Source organism: Hypanus sabinus, chromosome 5 (assembly GCF_030144855.1).
Source record: "Hypanus sabinus isolate sHypSab1 chromosome 5, sHypSab1.hap1, whole genome shotgun sequence".
NCBI classification, from domain to species: Eukaryota; Metazoa; Chordata; class Chondrichthyes; order Myliobatiformes; family Dasyatidae; genus Hypanus; species Hypanus sabinus.
The window spans coordinates 58,540,009-58,559,645 of NC_082710.1; positions in this window are offsets into that span (position 1 = coordinate 58,540,009).

Here is a 19,637-nt window from a genome sequence, read left to right on the forward strand (position 1 = left end):
GTGAGTGAGGTGGGTTGTGGGATCCTAGAGACAGTTCTGGAGGAGCCTCAGCCCTCAAGCTTGTCCAACAGGTCTGAGATTCTTGCCCCCTGTGTGGGCGACAGTGGGGGCTGTAGGAAGGATGAGTAACCCAACTGTGGCACCGTAGTTCTGGAGGGGGGGAATAAGAGAAGAGAAATGTAGTGGTAATTGGGGATAGTATAATCAGGGGAACAGACAGAGTTCTCTGTTGTGAGGATAGAGTATCCTGAAGACTGTGTTACCTGCCTGGTGCCTGGGTTTGGGACATCTTATCTGACCTGCAGAGGAATTTGCAGTGGGAGGGGAAAGAACCAGTTGTCATGATCCATGTGGGAACTAACAACATAGGTAGAATGAGGAAAGAGGTTCTGCCAAGGGAATTTGAGCTGAGAGACTAAATTAAAACGTAGAACCAAAAAAGTGGTAATTTCTGGATTACTAGCTGAGCCACATGCAATTTGGCTGAGGGTCATTAAGATTATAGAGTTAAATGTGTGGCTCAAGGATTAATGTGGGAGAACTGGGCTTGAATTCATGGGAAATTTGCACTAGTATTGGGGAAGGAGGGAGCTGTACCAATGGGATGGGTTCCATCTGAACCGTGATGGGACCTGGGTCCTAGCGAATCGCATAACTAGGGCTGTGTATAGGGCTTTAAACTAAATAGTAGGAGGTAGGTTCAACAGATTGGAGAAGTATGGATAAAGATAAAGAAAAAACAAAAGATGAAAGGAAGAAAAGTAACGGTGGAGTGCAGGAAAGTCAAGTCCAAAAGGATAAAAGATTACAAGATTTTAAAAGCACAATGATTGTAAGGGCACTTTATTTGAATGCCTGTAGTATTCAAAAAATGTCAGTGAACTTGTAGCATAAATCAGTACAAAGGGGTATGATTTATTGGCCATTACAGAGACGTGGTGCAGGTTTGAGAGGATTGGGAATTAAATATCCAAGGATATCAGGTCATACAGAAAGATAGGCAGGAAGGTAAGTGAGGTGGGCTGAGCTCTTAACTAAAGATGAGATCAATCCGCTAGTGAGAGATGATATAAGATCTAAGGAGCAGGTTGCTGGATCCATCTGGATGGAGATTAGCAATGGTAAAGTGAACACATACATTGGGTGAATCAAGTTGGTCGAGGCAATCTTCAGGTGGAATTGATAGAATTCATCCATGATGTCTTCCTTGAACAACATGTTACTGAATCTACAAGGGAATGTGCTATCTTCGTTCTGGTCCTGTGCAATAAGACAGGTAAGATTACTGATCTGTAGTTAGAGATCCTCTTGGAAAGAGTGATCACAGTATGACTGAGTTTCTCATACAAATGGAGAGTGCAATAGTTCGATATAATACCAGTGTATTATGCCTAAACAATGGAGACTACAAAGGGATGAGGGAGGATATGGCTAGTGTAGACTGGGAATACAGGCTATATGATGGGATGTTTCAGAACAATGGAAGACTTTCAAAGAGATTTTTCCCAGTGCTCGACAAAAGTATATTCCAGTTAAAGGCAAGGACAGTAAGGGTGGGGACAGCCAGCCTTGGTAACTACGGAAATAAAAGTAGGCATCAAAATTAAAACTCTTGCATACAAAGTCTGCAGGAGTAGTGGGAAACTGGAAGATTGGGAAAATTTTAAAAAGCAACAAAGAACTACTAAGTGAGCAATAAAGAAGGGGAAGAGAGATTATGAAGATAAAAGAGCACAAAATATAAAAGCAGATAGTAAAAGTTTTTATAATTCTATTAAGCAGAAAAGGGTGGCTAAAGTGAACGTAGATCCCTTGAAGAGTAGGGGGACTTGATGTTGGATAATGAGGAAATGGCAGAGGCTTTGAATGACTATTTTGTGTTGGTCTTCATGGTGGAGGACACATCTAACATGCCAAAGAGTGATATTTTGGATTCAATGGTAGGTGAAGATGTTGATACGATAGCTATCACAAACTTGAGGGCCTGATGATAGATGTCCCCTGGTCCTGATGGAATGCATCCCAGGGTACTGACAGAAATGGTAGAGGTTATAATAGAGGCTTTGGTAATAATTTGCAAAATTCGCTGGACTCTGGGCACATCCTGGGGGATTTGAAGGCATCGATTGTCATACCACTGTTCAAAAAAGGATGTAGGCAAAAGGCAGGTAACTATAGATTAGTTAGTTTAACATCTGTAGTAGGAAAATGCTTCAACCTATCATTAAAGAAGAAGTAGCGAGGCACCTGGAAAGAAATGGATCCATCAGGCAGATGCAACATGGATTCGGCAAAGGCAGATCCTGTTTGACAAACTTACTGGAGTTCTTTGAGAAATATAATGAGCTCATTGGAAAGAGGGGAACAGATGGATGCTATTTACTTGGATTTCTAGAAGCAGTTCGATAAGGTGCTGCATAAAACTTATGCAGAAGATATGGATGCATAGAGTTTGTGGTGATGTATTAGCATGGATAGAGGATTGGTTAACTAATAGAAAGCAGAGAGTGAGATACATAGATGTTATTCTGGTTGGCAATCGGTGATGAGCAGTGTGTCACAGGGGTTGGTGCTGGGCCAGTAACTATTAATATACATTAATGATCTGGAAGAGGGGACCGAGTGTAATGTATCTAAGTTTGCTGATGATACTAAATTGAATGGAAAAGCAAATTGTGCAGAAGATATGGAGAAACTGCAGAGAGATATAGATAGGTTAGGTGCAGGGGTCTGGCAGATGGAATACAATTTTGATAAATGCAAAGTCATCCACTTTGGAATGAAAAATGAAAGAGCAGGTGATTATTTCAGTGGTAAAAAATTGTAGCATGATACTGTGCAGAGGGACTAGGGAGTGACTTGGGACATGAATTACAAAAGGTTGGTTTGCAGGTGCAGCAGGCTAGCAAGAAGGCAAATGGAATGTTGGCCTTCATTACTAGAGGGATTGAATTTAAGAGCAGGGAGATTATGCTGCAACTGTACAGGGTACTGGTGAGGACGCACCTGGAGTACTGTGTGCAGTTCTGGTCTTCTTACTTGAGGAAGGATATACTGGCTTTGGAGGTGGTGCAGAGGAAGTTCACCAGGTTGATTCCAGAGATGAGGTTGTGTGACTATGAGGGGAAAATGAGTCACTTGGGACTGTACTCGCTGTAATTCAGAAGAGTGAGAGATCTTATAGAAAATATAAAATTATGAAAGGGATAATTAAGATAGAGGCAGGAAAGCTGTTTCAACTGATAGGTGAGACTAGAATGAGGGGACATAGCCTCAATATTTGGGGGAATAGATTTAGGATGGAGATGAGGAGGAACCGCTTTTCCCAGAGAGTGGTGAATCTGTAGTATTCTCTGCCAAATGAAGCAGTGGAGGCTACCTCAGTAAATATACTTAAGACAAGGTTGGACAGATTTTTGTATAGTAGGGGAATTGAGGGTTATGGGGAAAATGCAGGTAGGTGGAGATGAGTCCATGGCCAGATCAGCCATGATCTTATTGAATGACGGAGCAGGCTCAACGGGTCAGAAGGCCGACTCTTGCTCCTATTACTTTTTTTTTATATCCTCCAAGTACTATTCAGCTCTCATCGGAAAGCTCAATTTTAGAATTAGTGTTTCTCTTTCATCTCGTTTCCCTGCCTGTCTCACAACCTTCATCAAGGTTTAAATTTTAAAGTTCAAAGCAAATTTATTATCTGAGTATGTATATGCCACCATATAATGCTCTGAAATTCATTTTTTTTTTTGCAGACATTCATAAGAGAACAAAGAAATACAATGGAATCAATGAAAAACTACACACAAAGACCGGCAAACAACCAATGTGCAATAGAAGACAAACTGCACAAACAGAAAAAAAACTAATAATAATAATAATGATGATGATAAATAAAAAAGTAAATAAATAATACTGAACATGAATTGTAGAGTCCTTGAAAGTGAATCCATAGGTTGTGAGATCAGTTCAGATTTGAGGTGAGTGAAGGATAATAAGTGACCACATTGGTCAAGGAGCTGATTGCTGAAGGATAATAAGTGTTTCTGAACCTGGTGGTGTGGGATCTATGGCTCCTGTACCTTCTTCCTAATGGCAGCAGAGAGAAGAGAGAGTGTCCTTGATGGTGGGCATCCTTAATGATGAATGCTTCTTTCTTGTGCCAGTGCTCTTGTGGATGTGCTCAATGGTGGTGGAACTTTTCGTTTGATTGACTGGCCTTTATCCACTATTTTTTGTAGGCTTTTCCGTTGTTCAGAGTTGGTGTTTTCATACCATGCTGTTCCGTGACCAGTCAGCCCTGCAGCCTGCTGAATCTTCATGTTTGGCCAAAGCAGCCCTGTTGTGCCACTGCAGTTTTGATTACTTCACCATTTGTTATTTAGTCACTGCCTGGTATGCCACTGGCATTTAGGGCAGTAGTGAAGGTCATCTTTCTCTATCTATCTTGGCTATCTTCTTTATTGTGCCACAGCTGCAGTTTGGGGTCCTCATTTCTGCCTCTAAGGCACGGGACTAAGTTGTCTTTAGTCTCCCGTGTTTCCTCCGTCCTTCAGCGGTCCAATGATGTGCTGTCTGGATGATAGAATTGGCTTCTCTTCTCATCACATCACAACCATGGATGCACAGGAGAGATTTGGCAATTGCACTCATGAATATGCACGTGTCAGCTAATTATTATTTAATTATTGCGGTACTTAACTCCCTTCTATTAGTTGTAGCACTTGTTGAGACTTGAGCAAAGCACAACAGTGTTACGCTGCCTGCTTATATTCAGCCTTGCCTGAGAAAGTGGCCTATTGGGTCAACTGCACTGAAGAAAAGCAGTACTTGTTTTATATTTAGGTATTCCTTTCAGCCATGGCAACTAGTTTTCTGTTTGAAAGTTTTAGTTAATAGCCCTGTTTGTCTCAGCATTTATTATTTTCTTTTCCATTAAAATCCTGTTCACATTACAGTCTGTGACCCGCTTCAGTGACTCTCTCTCCACACTTAGGCCATATGCAAACACCCTGACAGCAAGTCTCAACCACACGAAGATAACCCAGCAGAGATGGAGAGCATCTGACCCTGAGATTCATTGGTCAGGTAGGGGACAAGCTACAGGCAATAGAATCTGTTCTGGGTGAAGTTACTGAAGCAATGAGGCAGATAATCTCGTGCCGACAAGCCCAGTCTCATCTGTAGGAACAGATATGATCCCTTGCCGCAACTGTTTAATAGCTCACTACAGACTATCAGAGTCAGGTTTCTGTCAAACTCACTGTGGACAGCCAGCATCAGCTGACAGCCATTAGATTCTCGCCAACACAATTCAGCAGCCTCTAGCTGCATCATTCCTACTCCCCACATCTCGTAGGTCCTCCATTTTTTGCTGCCCCAACAACTGTTGCTACTAATGCTCCCCCTCGTGCCCCCAGTCCAGTACTGCCTCCCACACACAGTCCAGCACTGACCTCAGCTGTCAGACCACCACATTCTCCTGCTTTCAGATCACAGCAGACTCCCATGTCCATCCAAGAACTGAGTATTCCACCGCCAGGCAGAGAGTCTAGTGATCCTGATGGCTGCAGAGGTTTTAAAACCCAATGTAAGCTGACATTCCAAGCCCAGCCTGGTTGCTTTGCTGATGATGCACAAAAACTGGCATACGTGGCCAAAGAAGGACCTCCACTCAGTGTGTTCAAGTGAGCAAGGAAACCCTGCACCCCAGTTGTGCTGGAATTTTGTTGCAGATTAAGGAAGGTTTTTGACTTTCCAGCATGGTGTCAGGAGGCTGTCAATTGACTCCTGGGCCTACACCGAGGCAGAGGAACGGTGAGGACCTATGCAGTCAAATTCCACACGCTTGCAGTAGAAATGAGTTGGAATGAGAGATTGCTCATCCCTGCCTTCTGGCATGGACTGAACACAGGGGTACGGCATGAGATTGCTGTCCATGGCAAACTGGATAGTCCGGATAACCCAGTTAATCTGGCTATTCAGATTGACAACCAGTTAACTGAGTGGCACAGGGAAATAATGTCTCGTGTTTCCTTTGTGCCGTCTGATCACCATCGATCCTCGCCCTCTCCCTCATCACCCAGCACCCAGTCCACGGAGGAGCCTGGGCAAGTACGGCCCATGTGCCTGTCTCAGGAGGAACGGGAGACGTGCAAGAGAACAGGTTCCTGCCTCTATCATGTGACCCAGGATATTTTTGGTCAGCATGTCCCAAGTGCTCAGTAAAAGAGGATACCTGTCAGCAGGGTGGTGAGTCCTGATGGGACAGTTCTTTCTGCAGTCAGCTTCCCTTAACTGTGTCATGCTCACAATTTCCTTGTGGGGGTCTCGGATCTGCAGACAGAAATCTCATGGACATCTCTCTGCCTCAAAGGTAGGGGAGTTCTGACTCAGAAATTAATAGGAAAGATGAACATCAAGGTCCCGGATGGTTGACAATCTGGGCACTAGCCAGATCCATCTTTCCACCAACTTGTGCTGGAAGGCAACCTCAGGAGCAACTCTCCTTCTACCTGGTTGATTCTCCCGAACTGCCACTAGTGCTCAGCCTCCCCTGGTTGTCCTGACAAAACCCACAGATTAGTCTCTAAAAGCACTCCAAGAGTGGGGACCAGTGTGCCTGTCTGGGACCAGCTCAAGCTCTTTTCCATGAATCTCTCCAGTCTCAGTTAAGGATGTGGACCTGTTTGGGATTCTGGCAGAATTTGCAGATCTTCCTGAAGTCCAGTAAAAGGAATGCCACCTCTCTGACTCCACACCAGCCATGCAGCTGTGCCCTAGACCTCCTACCTAGCACTAGTCCTTCCTGGCGCCGGCTTTTCTCCCTCTCTTGTCCTGAAACAGGCCAAATATGGAGGAACGCATCAAGGAGGCATTGGCCATGGGGTTTATCTGACCCTCAGCCTCGCAGGCAGGAGCAAGCTTCATTTTTATGAGCAAGAAAGATGGCAAGCTTCATCCCTGCAAAGATTATCATCCCCTGAAGAACATCACTGTGAAGAATTACTACCCTCTTCCCCTGCTAGCATCTGCGTTCAAACATCTCCAGGGAGCAAGCATATTTTCCAAAATTGATCTGCATGATGCGTATCAGAGAAAGAGATGAGTGGAAGAAGCTTTCATCACCTCTAATGGCCACTATGAGTACCTTGTGATGTCCTTTGGTCTGGCCAACACCCCCACTGTTTTCCAGTCCTTAGTTAATGATGTGCTCAGGGACATGTTGAATTGGTTTGTTTTTGTGTATTTAGATGACAGCTTTAACTATTCACACCCTCATCAGGAGCACATGCAGCATGTCTGGAGGGTTCTCTGACGGCTCCTCGAAAACAAACTGTATGCCAAGCCCTAGGAATTAGAGTTCCATAAAGACTAAGTGTCACTTTTGGGCTATATACTTACCTAAGCAAAGTCCAAATGGACCCTAGTAAAGTTCAGGCTGTTACAGAGTGGCCCAAGCTATCTGCAGTCATGCAGTTGTGGCGCTTCATACTTGTATCGTTGCTTCATCCAGAGTTTCAGTTCTACCGCAGCTCCCATAAATGTACTCGCCAGGAAGACCTCGGCAGAATTCCATTGGACAGACAGTTCTGACTAAGCGTTTTTGGAGTTAAAGCGACTGTTCACCACTGCCCCACTGTTGCAAGACCCAGACACATCACAGCCATTCACTGTCGAGGGGGATGCATCCAGTGCTGGCACTGGAGTTGTTCTCTCTCAGCACTCTTTCAGGGATTGCTGACTGCACCCTTATGCCTTTCTTTCCTGTCGCTTGTCACTGATTGAGAATAATTATGATGTTGGGAACCAGGAACTTCTGGCTGTCAAAGAGTCCATGGCAGAATGGCATCACTGGCTGGAGGGGGCAGAACGTCCTTTCTTGGCCTCAACAGAACACTAGAATCTCTCCTACATTCAAGATGCAAATAGTCTCAACTCCCCTCAAGCTTCACCCGGTTTAATTTCACTCTTACCTATCGCCCCGGCAGCAAGAGTACAAAGGCCGACACTCTCTCCCACAGTTCAATGAGTCTGAGAACGATGCCGATGCAGAGCCCATTCTTCCTTGCTCGTGTTTTGCTGCTCCGGTGATCTGGGGAGAAGAGGCAGAGGTGAGGGCCGCCCAACAGTTAGTCCCAGGCCCGGTGGGGGACCCAACCAGCTGTTGTCCTTGTTGTGGTGCATCTGAAGTGTTGGAATGGTGTCACTCCTCTCACCTGGCCGGACATCCAGGAATTCAACAGACCCAGGAGTTTATAAGGAGACAATTTTGGTGGCCATCTATATCCCAGGATGTCCATGGCTTTGTATCTGCCTGTCCCACCTGCACTCAGAACAAGTTGTCACACCAGCGTTCTGTGGGTCTCCTGTGTTTGCTGCCAGTGCCTCACTACCCCTGGTCCCATCTCTCATTGGATTTCACCACTGGGCTGCCCCATATAATGGAAATGCTACCAGTCTGGTTGTTGTGAATCGATTCTCCAAGGCTGATCACTTCATCACCCTCCCTATGGCCTGTGAGACGGCCACACTCATGGTTCAACATGCTTTCAAGCTTCAAGGCTTCCCTCAAGATATAGTGTCTGATCGTGGACAACAGTTCACTTCCTGCTAGTGGAAGGCTTTCTGCTCTCTTGTATGAGCCACGGCCGGCCTCTGATCTGATTTCCACCCCCAATCCAATGGCCAGACTGAGAGAGTGAATCAGAATTTGGAGACAACCCTGCGCTGCCTTGCCTCTCCCTAACCCACGTCCTGGAGCTCCCAAATGGTTTGGGCAGAGATCACCCACAACAACCTTCAGTCGTCCTCCACCGGTATGTCTCCCTTTGAATGCCAGAAGGGATTCCAGCCCCTGCTCTTCCCTGCCCAGGAGATGGATGTAGGAGTCTCTGCTGCTGAACAGCTGATGCAGCCCTACAAGCGCATCTGGAGACGAGCCAGGGCTTCTCTGCTGCATGCTCAGAAACAACATGGCTGACCGGCTGATTGGCTCCACCCTGCAGGTGAGGCCTTTCAAATCCGGAGAGAAGGTCTGGTTAGCATCAAGCAATCTTCCCCTGAAAGTCGAGAGCCACAAATTGGCTTCGCTCTACATCGGACCATTTGTAGTGGAAATGGCTTTTTTGTATAGATTGGGTTTATCAGCAGCATCAATGAAGATCCACCCTTATTCCATGTTTCCCAGTTCAAGCCAGTTACTACCTCTCCCCTGGCCCCAGTCCTCCCACCTCCCCCTCCTTCCCGCTTGGTAGATGGTTGCCTTGTCTATACTGTGCGATGCCTTCTGGCATCTTGCTGGGTACATGGTAAGGTCAAGTACATTGTAGATTGGGAAGGGTATGGTCCTGAAGAACATTCTTTGATCCCAGTGAAGAACATCTTGGACAAGTTGCTCATCCGGGACTGCCAGCGGCATAGATCTGTGGTGCCTCAGGAGGTGGTCCCTGTCACAAACACAGATTCGACCATTGCACTCATGAATATGTACGTGTCAGCTAATTATTATTTCACCATGGCGTTATTTAACTCACTTATTTTTGTTGTAGCTCTTGTCAAGACGAGCAAAGCACAACAACATTATGCTGCCTGCTTGTATTCGGCCTTGCCGGGGAAAGTGGACTATCGAGTTGGCTGACACTGAAGACTATCAGTATTTGTTTTACATTTAGATATTCCTTTCAGCCATGCCATCTAGTTTTCCATCTGAGAGTTTTAGTTAAAGAACCTGTTTGACTTAGCATTTATTATTTCCTTTTCCCTTAAAATCCTGTTTGCACTAAAGTCTGTGAACTATCAACCTGCTTTCGTGTCTCTACCTGTCTGCACTTGAGCCATATCTGAACACCCTGACATCACAAGCCTAATCCACCTCCAGCGTTTCCTCATGATGACTGTGATCATGTCTTCTTGGTGACACTGAAGGAGTGGGGTGTGGTTGGAGATCTTGCTTGGCCAGAAAATATGGAGGATCTTCCGGAGACTCATGGTGAGGAATGATGGCAGCTTGACAAGTTCATTCTCTGTCATGCGCCAGTATTCTGACCCATACAAATGTGTGGACACTGTACTTGGATAATCCCCATATGTTACTCATTCATCTGAAGACACTTGCAGTTTTGCTGAGCCTGCTCTGGAAGTCATCCTGGGTCCCACCATCCTGCCAAATGATGGTTCCCAGGTAGGAATCTACTAGTGCTGGGTAATTTGACAGCATTTCCTTTAACAGGAAGCATATACATTGAGGGCCAAGGTGTCAGTCTTTCTCTCACTGACTAACCAAGGTACACAGGTGCTGAGTTTTCTCCTGTATGTGCTGGTCTGTATGTACTGGTCTTCTATATACTGAGTTTTCTAGTATGTATGTACTGGTATGTATGTGATAGCAATGCAAGGTCATCTGCAAAGTCAAGGTCTTCTAAAGTAGAGAATAGACCTCACCTAATGCTTGTCTGCGTATCTTTTGTTATTTGTCTCATAACCCAGTCAACCACAAGGTTAAATAATATTGCCAATACCACACAGCCTTGCCTGACTCCTGTCTTGACTTCATATCTCAAACGGCAGTCCCCAACTGCGTAGGTGAAATTAGCACAAAAACTCTGGATAAGCCGGACAATTTTGGAAGGAATCCCATATGATCTGAGAATTCGCCAGAGGCGCTCCCTGTGGCTGCTATTAAAAGCCTCTTCAAGGTCCATAAAATTCATGTAGAGTTGTCTCTGCCACCCTGTGCACTGTTCTATGATGTTACAGGGTATGAAGATCTGGTCAACACAGCCTCTGTTTCTCCTGAAACCAGCCTGCGCTTTCCTTAGGCGCAGATCGGCAGCATCTGTAATCCATTGGACAATGACTTTGGCGAGAATCTTGCTGGTCACTGGCAAAAGTGTGATGTTGTTGTTGCAATCACTTGGTACTCCTTTCTTTGGGATCCTGACAATAACTTGCTTTTTCCAGTTCCGGGTGGAGTCTCGGGAATACCGTCACACACAGATATAGAAGGATTCTTTATTGCTGTTTTCATGACAATTTTTTTTTACCAGTTAACAGGAATGTTAGCCCTGATTTGAACCCACTAACCTGGAGGACCGATAGACCACTTTTATTCTGGCCTCTACCCTTTGTCAAAGCACGAAAGCCTAACTCTAGCCAACATACTTCTCCGGGTCATTGAGGTACGCAAACCTCCAACCACCCATGACAAGAGGACCACAACCTTCACCATTCATTTCAGGGTAAAATGACATGAATGCTGCTATCATCTAATCAAATTTCATCATTAAACTGCTTATTTGAGCAGTCAAGGAGAAAGCTGAAGGAAGGAAATGAGGTCCTTTAGTATGTAAGTCAAATCAGGTCACAAGGGCTGCACTGTGATTTTAGTTTGGAGCTTTGAATAGAGATTTGGTGACTTGTTCCTAGCATACCTCCTGGTTGTGGTGACTCACCCTATGAAGAACCTTTCTGACCTGACCTGATGGCAGTATCGCAGACTGGGTGACAGGGTGCCACCTTCAGTTTCTGGTGGCTCATTCACCACATATAGGCACCTGAAAGCTCTTGAGAATCTGAAGTGGAGAAGTTCATAAAGAAGGGATCATTAAGGGTCTCAGCCCGAAATGTCAACTATGCTCTTTTCCAAAGATGCTGCCTGGCCTGCTGTGTTCCTACAGCATTTGTGTGTGTTGCTTGACGGTGACAAAGAGAAGCCTTGATAAAGGGGTGCACTCAAGTATGGGGTGCTTGCCTACCCCTCTTGCTTTGAAGATGTTGTGGGATGAGGAGGAGGAGATTGAGTGTGGAATATCAATGAGTTAATTGCCAGCAGTCTCTACACCAGACTACTGCGTTTATCTATGGTCATCCCCTGCCAGTCTCAAATTGCAATTGGAGGCCACCTTCCAGAAAAGCAAAGACAGGAGGCTAACACTTGCATTGGAGTGTACCAATATGCAATGGCTGCCAAGGCTGAAAGCGCATGGCAGCTACATACATTAGTGAGTGGGTGGTGGAGTGGAGGTAAACAACAGTAATGCAATGAGATATATGAATGCTATTTAGGAGTTGTGATTAATGTTGATTGCTATTAAGTCATTGATGGGATTAAATAGCAAGGATCAATGTATGAGCATCCAAATGTCATTACTAGGAGTTGACATCCATTGAAGTGTACATCGATCTTAACAATTCAGAGGTGGAGCTATTTATGGTACCCCACAACTCTTATTCCACTTTTGCTTTCATCATTTTCTGAGCTAATGGTCAACTCGTCACCTCTTCACCTAGGATCTGAAGAGTTGTGTTACAAAGTTAGGGCATCACTCCATTTCTTGCCATGCAGTAAGGTTTCCTAAACTATGTCTTGCCACTAGCTGGGAGCAATAATTACCCTGTCTTTTTAGAGATGACCATATAACGTAAACCAGGATAAATCTGATGAAAGAGAGTCTTGCAATCACTCCGCATGAAAGTGTGCGAATGTGTTGTAAGGTGACATTGGCGCAGAGTGGACTGTGCAATCGCACTAATGAGGTATGCACATACCTTTCAGATCCAGTCTTCTCTGGATCAAGCTGGCATGAGCTCCTCTCACATCATGACTCCAGTACACGCTTCCCAGCATGATTGAATTTCTCGCCAAGATTAGCAGTCTTGTACAGAAATGTGACGTATTGCTCATCTGGGCACTGTAGCTGGTTTGCTTATTAATTAAACATGCAGGAGTCAAATCATTTGATGCACTAGCTAATATTGAAAAATTAAATTAGTAACCTGGACAACAACACAGATTAATTAAGATTTAGCTTATTTTTACTTCTACAGTGTGCCTACATATTTGTAATTATCCCATATGGGATGTGCGTTTCTCCTCCAGGTAAAGCAACAGAACCTTTCAGAGTGATGCCTGTTTGCATCTGCAGTTCTAATACACAAATCAGTTTTGTGCTTCCTCCTCCTGGCAGTGAGCACTTCTGGAAGAAAGCCATGAAAAATTTATTGGGATAAGAATGCAAATTACAACCATTGCGAATCTTTAATCCGTGGGCGGACTCCTCAATAGACATTGTCAGCAAAGAATTCCACTAGAATTTGCTTTGCTTCACACACTGTAACAGTTTCATTTTCATCTCTTTTATAGCACTGAGTTTTATTACTACAATTTCTGTTTAACAAACTGTGTGTTAAAAGAATCTGACAGAGCATCACTTGGATTATAATACAGAGGAAATCATATTACTGTTATTGAATATGCATATTCTGTCAAATTAAACCCTTTATTTCAATGAAGGATACAGGTGAAAACATAAGTAAATCCAGTTAGGATTTTTTAAGCACTATGTAAGAAATATATCAATGCAATTTTTAAATTTATTTCCCTTGCATTGTGATGTTATTGATCTTATATTGATGTTATATATTACATGTAGTGTAGTTTCAGGCATTTCTCATTCAAGATTTTGCACAGAACCAGATGTCTCATGATACCTTGGGTGTATCTTATAGATTTTGGGTTGCTGATCAGGAAAATCACCATGCAATTTCCCTATCAGGCATCGTTTTTAAAAATCACTTATATTTGTTATTTCAATTCATCATGCAAATCAGAATAACTGATACTCAGATTAAGGATGCATTTTTGTTGGTCCACAAATCAAACTAGTCATCAATAATAGGCAATTAGAACAACTTCTAGCAGGACAGGAGAAAATCGCATGGAAGACATTCAAGGATGTTGTTGAAAATTTTCTTGGCAGCTACAGACACCTAACTATGTGCAGTTGGTTGACAACATGCTTCAAGCATACAAAACCATGAAGTGCAACCTATGACTAAAGCTTCATTTTCTGCATTCCCATTTAGACTTCTTCCTTGCAAATCTTGGCACTGTCAGTGACCAGCTTGGTGATAGGATATTGCAGTCATGGTGAAACAGTGTCAGGGCAAATGGAATCCATCAATGCTTGCTAATTATTGTTGAATACTTAAGTGAGAAGTCTTAAACACTGAGTACAAATGAAAATTATCAACAAGACAGTTTCAGCTTAGCGGAACTATTGCAAAGTGTCAGCAACTTTATGCAAATAAATGCATTATAGTCAATAAAAATTAATTTCTTTTTTCTCCAAATTTGTACACAATACAAGTAGTCTGAAATTATATTTGTGTTCAGTTTTAAGCAGTCTATTATAAACCAAAATAATGCTGAGGAAGCAAGACTTCAGAAAAAAATTGTTGTCCCGTGTTATCAGTTTAGTATGCTAAAATGAATGAAAGCTTTTACTTATATAAGAGTTTTAAGCTGGTACAGTTACATAAAATGTCCCAAAGCTATTTCAAACCAGCACAAATAAGCATTTTTTTTCACCAAACCAAAGAAAAAAACATCAGAATAGGTGAGTTTTGTTATTATTATCATGTTAATTTAATACGAGCTGGGTTTAAGAAACATCGTAACAGAAGTTGGGGGAAGAAGAACACAATATTCTAAGAAGGTTAAGGGTTTATGCTTGTTACAGAAGAATACACAGGAGCAAAGCAAAGAAGGCTTTGAACATAACAATGAGCTGTCAAATGTGATACCCTTCTACATGAATGATTTGTCCATTGCATGTTTAATAGTTACTGAACTTCAAAAATGTCCCTGGGTGTACTGTTTGGTAATTTTCCATACATTCTCCACCAAGGTTGAGTAAGGTTAGCTTTGCAGGGATTTTGAAAAATCAGCTACCAAGACATAGCAATTTATAAGGGATTCGCTAAAATCTTTAAAAGGGGGCGTAACCAACATAAATTGAACCACAGCTGTGGCTTTAAAAATGCACACCTGCAAGCAAGCAATCATGCTAATGGAAATAATGGAAGAATCAATCTTCATTTAATTATATGCAACCCACACTAAATATATCCCTAAGCCAAGACCATTTATCCTGGAATCATGGTTTTGTTCCTATTATTTTTAGCAAGATCCCAGCAAGAAAAGCTTAATCGGAGTGAGTGTTCAGATTCTGAGTTAGCAGCTCAACCCAGCATACAACATTTGAACAGACAATACTTGGTTTTAAGTGAGCTGTGAGGGTTGAGACCTAGGAAGTATTCTTCCTCATCAATTATACACAAAATAAATAACTGGCTTTCTTGGTCTGCAGTAAATGCATGTTTAACCTAAATATATTTGTGGGGATTTCATCGGTGTGTTTTCCTTAACATGAAGAACAACAACGCTAGTCTCAGCATGTTATAGTCTCATCACAATCAGAAAGCCTGTAAAATTTATGAACATGACTTACATTAAAGTGCTCAAGAAAATGGCACTCAAAAGCCTCTGCAGACATTTTAGGAGCTTTGAGATATATTAATGTGGCCTAAATAAATCAATCTAAAATCATGACTTGTGTTCTTTATTAGTTTCCTGTCTCTTTTCATACCTTGAAACTAAAGATGTTTAGAAGCTGCCAATCTATATTAAAATGTAAATAGTATTTTCCTTTAGATTTTTTAACTCATATAGAATATTATCTCAAAATGTAATCTCATTATATGTCATTGTATAAAGTAATTGGGGAAAGTAAAAATAAATATTAAAATTATTTTGAACTCCATGGAGCATGTGGGGATCCTCCGATATCCAGGCAATCTTTTTCTTTTTCTTCTTTCTTTCTTTCTTTCTTTCTTTCTTTCTTTCTTTCTTTCTTTCTTTCTTTCTTTCTTTCTTTCTTTCTTTCTTTCTTTCTTTCTTTCTTTCTTTCTTTCTTTCTTGGTTAAGGGGGGAGGGTTAAGGGGAGGGGGGAGGATCAATATTATTTTTCTTTTTTTTTCATTACATTTATTCTTTGTAATTTTCTAAAAAAATTAATAAATAAATAAATAAAAATTAAAAAGAAGAATTTCATTCTAATTCTTCTTCTCCAGCAATATTTGGCAAAATATGTTTTCATGAAATTTGGATTTGGATAATTGCCCTTGTCAATCAGGAACTGCAATCGAATGTTCACCTGAGGCAGCAAGCAACATCAATTCAGCCGGCGTTCACTACAAAAAAAGCTGAAGATTTATGGAAAGTAAACAGATCTCCACATTCTCTGCCACAGAATTTTTCAAACTGCCTCCTCTGTTTTATAGAAATTGATTATATTCAAATCAAATGAAAAAGAATGCAAATGGTAGTTTTGAAATCTAAGTAGCTGATAAAGATTTTGTGATAATTGGAACATTGCTGTTGGTCAGTATGAATAACTTTGTAAAACCTTTAAGAATTAATAGCATAATTGGATATTATTAAACCTAGGTTTAATAATAAATTCTTACTGATTCATTTCCTGCATTGGTTTCTACCTATACCCACTAAAATTAGCCAGATCAAATTCCACAAAGTTAATAACTGCATTAAGTTTTCAAGCTTAATGTTAGCATTTCAAGCTTAAAAATGAATCAAATCAAGATTATGGCCATAGGTGCATAAACGTTTCCTTGCAATTAAATTATTTACTAATTTGTGCTTGATACTTATTGCTAAATTTGTTAAAGCTTTCCCCTAAACAATTCTAAAGCATATTTTCAAGGAAACTCTTCTACATTACTCCAATGAATTCATGTTCCAGTTGTATTTGCCCAATCAGATAGCTCATTAACATATCCTATTTCATTTTAAGTTTTGTTACATTCCTCAGCTCCAGTCATACACTCTCCACCAGTAGACTACAAAATCTTTATTCTGCATCCTCCCTCACTGACTTTGTCATAACATCCCTGATCTGAAAGATACTCATCTTCCTAGTTTGCCAGGGAGGCATTATAACCAAATACTTGCAATTATAACTAGATTGGACCTTGCGTTAGTAAAAATCATCAGAGGCTAAGAATACAGTAATCAAAATTAGTATAGTACTTAGTAAATTCATATTGAGTACAGAAGATGAGACGTTATGTTGAAGTTGTATGAGATATTGATGAGACCTAATTTGGAGTATTCCGTGCAGTTTTGGTCACCTATCCACAGGAGAGATGTAAGCAATGTTGAAGAGTGCAGATAAAATTTACAAGGATATTGCTGAGTCTGGAGGACCTGAGTTATACAGAAATATTGAACAAGTTAGAACTGTATCTTTTAGAATGTCGAAGATTGAGAGGAGAATTGATAAGAGGTATAGAAAATTGTAAGGGTATAGATAGGATAAATGCAAGCAGGATTTTTCCACTGAGGTTGACTACAGCAAAGGTCTTAACTTAAGGGCGAAGAGTGTGAAATTTAAGGGGAGCACAAGGGGAAACTTCTTCACTCAGAGGGTCGTGAGAGTGTGGAATGAGCTGCCAGCACAAGTGGTCAGTGCAAGCTTGATTTCAACATTCAAGAGAAGTTTAGATAGGTACAAGGATAGTAGGGGTGTGGAAGGTTATGGCCTCAGTGCAGGACGATGGGAGTAGGCAGCTTAAATGGTTTTGGCATGGACTAGATGGGCCAAAGGGCCTGTTTCTGTGCTGTACTTCTCTATGACTTACAGCCTCCTGAATGAGATCAAGGTGAGCTTTCACTTTGTCACCCATCTCCATGTTCATTTGATTCCTTCGGTGACCTCAGTCTGACAAACACATGAGTAAGCACCTAACGCCCTGTGACAAATTATTTCAAAGATTCAAAACCCTTCAAGTGAAGAAACTCCTCCTTTTAGTATTAAACAAACTGAGACAATGACAACCTTCCCCATCAATCTCCTCAACCCAATTCACCCTTTGCTCTAAACTGTCCTATCAAGATCATGTTTCTCAGTACACACCCTTTCTAGAATATTTAAATACATTTTTTCAGCATTCTTCTAATCTGTGGTGAATATGAATTATGCAACTCTTCAGCAACCATCTAATTTCAGCAGTTTATGAATCTTTATTATAATTCACAAATATATTTTTGAAGGTGACATCAAGCCATATTTGAGCCCTTAATAGATAGACCAAATGGATACAGGTCAGTCAACCTAACATGAGTGGTGGATTACAGCAAACATTTTAGAGACACATTATTAAATGTCCATTGAAAGCACAGGTTAATCAAGATATATGGATTTATCATGGGAAATCATTAGAGACTAAGTTAATAGATTTCTTTAATAAGTGGGGAGGAAGACTGTTGAAGGTAAAGCATTTTACGAGGTCAACGTGCATTAATCAAAACTATTGACAAGATTCAATGAGGCAAATTGTTGAGCATCTGAAAAGTCCATGAGATCAGATGAAAGGGGTGCAATGGCTATAACATAGCATCAAAGGCAGGAAACCAAGTTTGTCATCTTTTAGTGTGTTTTTTCTCATCTTTTCCTTAAGACATAGAGAAAGGACAATGGAGTTGATGCCAGCTCAAGAGTAATCCCAGCTATCCCTTTGGTCTCATTCCGCAACTAGATCCACATAACGTGCCCATCAACTCCCCATGATTCTCCTGCCTTAACCTACAGCAGGGGTGATTTACGGTAAATCAACCTGCCACCCAGCCAGCTCTTGGGATGTGAGAGAAGGCACAGCATCCAGGGAGAACACACAAACTCCACATAGGCTGAAGCAGAGGACAGAATCATACAACTGTAAAGAATTCAGGAAGTATGTCCACACCTGGAGACAAAGCTGGAATGAAGAGACATTAGCTAAGCTGCAGTTGTTTACTTTGGTACAGAGAAGGCAAATGGCAGATTCTATTAAGTTGTGTAAAATTATGAGTGAACTCTGTAGAATGAAAAGGAAGGCTCTAATTCCTATAAAAGAGAGACTGATAACAGAGAACTATAAACATAGTCTTAAAGGAGAGTTAAGCAGAAAATTTTCAGCCAGAGAGTAGAAGTTTACTGGGGTTCTTTGAGAATAAAACAAGCGCAGTGAATAGAGGGGAACAGATGGAGGTTAATTATAACCATATAACAATTACAGCACAGAAACAGACCATCTCAGCCCTTCTAGTCCGTGCCGAGCACTTACTCTCACCTAGTCCCACCGACCTGCACTCAGCCCATAACCCTCCATTCCTTTCTAGTCCGTATACCTATCCAGTTTTTTTAAAGTGACAATATCGAACCTGCCTCTACCACTTCTACTGGAAGCTCATTCCACACAGCTACCACTCTCTGAGTAAAGAAGTTCCCCCTCATGTTACCCCTAAACTTTTTCCCTTTAACTCTCAACTCATGTCCTCTTGTTTGAATCTCCCCTACTCTCAATGGAAAAAGCCTATCCACATCAATTCTATCTATCCTCCTCATAATTTTAAATACCTCTATCAAGTCCCCCCTCAACCTTCTACACTCCAAAGAATAAAGACATAACTTGTTCAACCTTTCTCTGTAACTTAAGTGCTGAAACCCAGGTAACATTCTAGTAAATCTCCTCTGTACTCTCTCTATTTTGTTGACATCTTTCCTATAATTTGGTGACCAGAACTGTACACAATGCTCCAAATTTGGCCTCACCAATGCCTTGTACAATTTTACTTGGATTTCCAGAAGGCATTCGATAGGGTGCTAAATAAAGGACTTAACCATAAGATAAGGATGCAGAGAGTTGGGGGTGATTATTAGCATGGTTAGTGGATTGGTTAACTAATGGAAAACAAGAGAGTTGGGATAGCCGGTTGTTACTCTGGTTGACAATCAGTG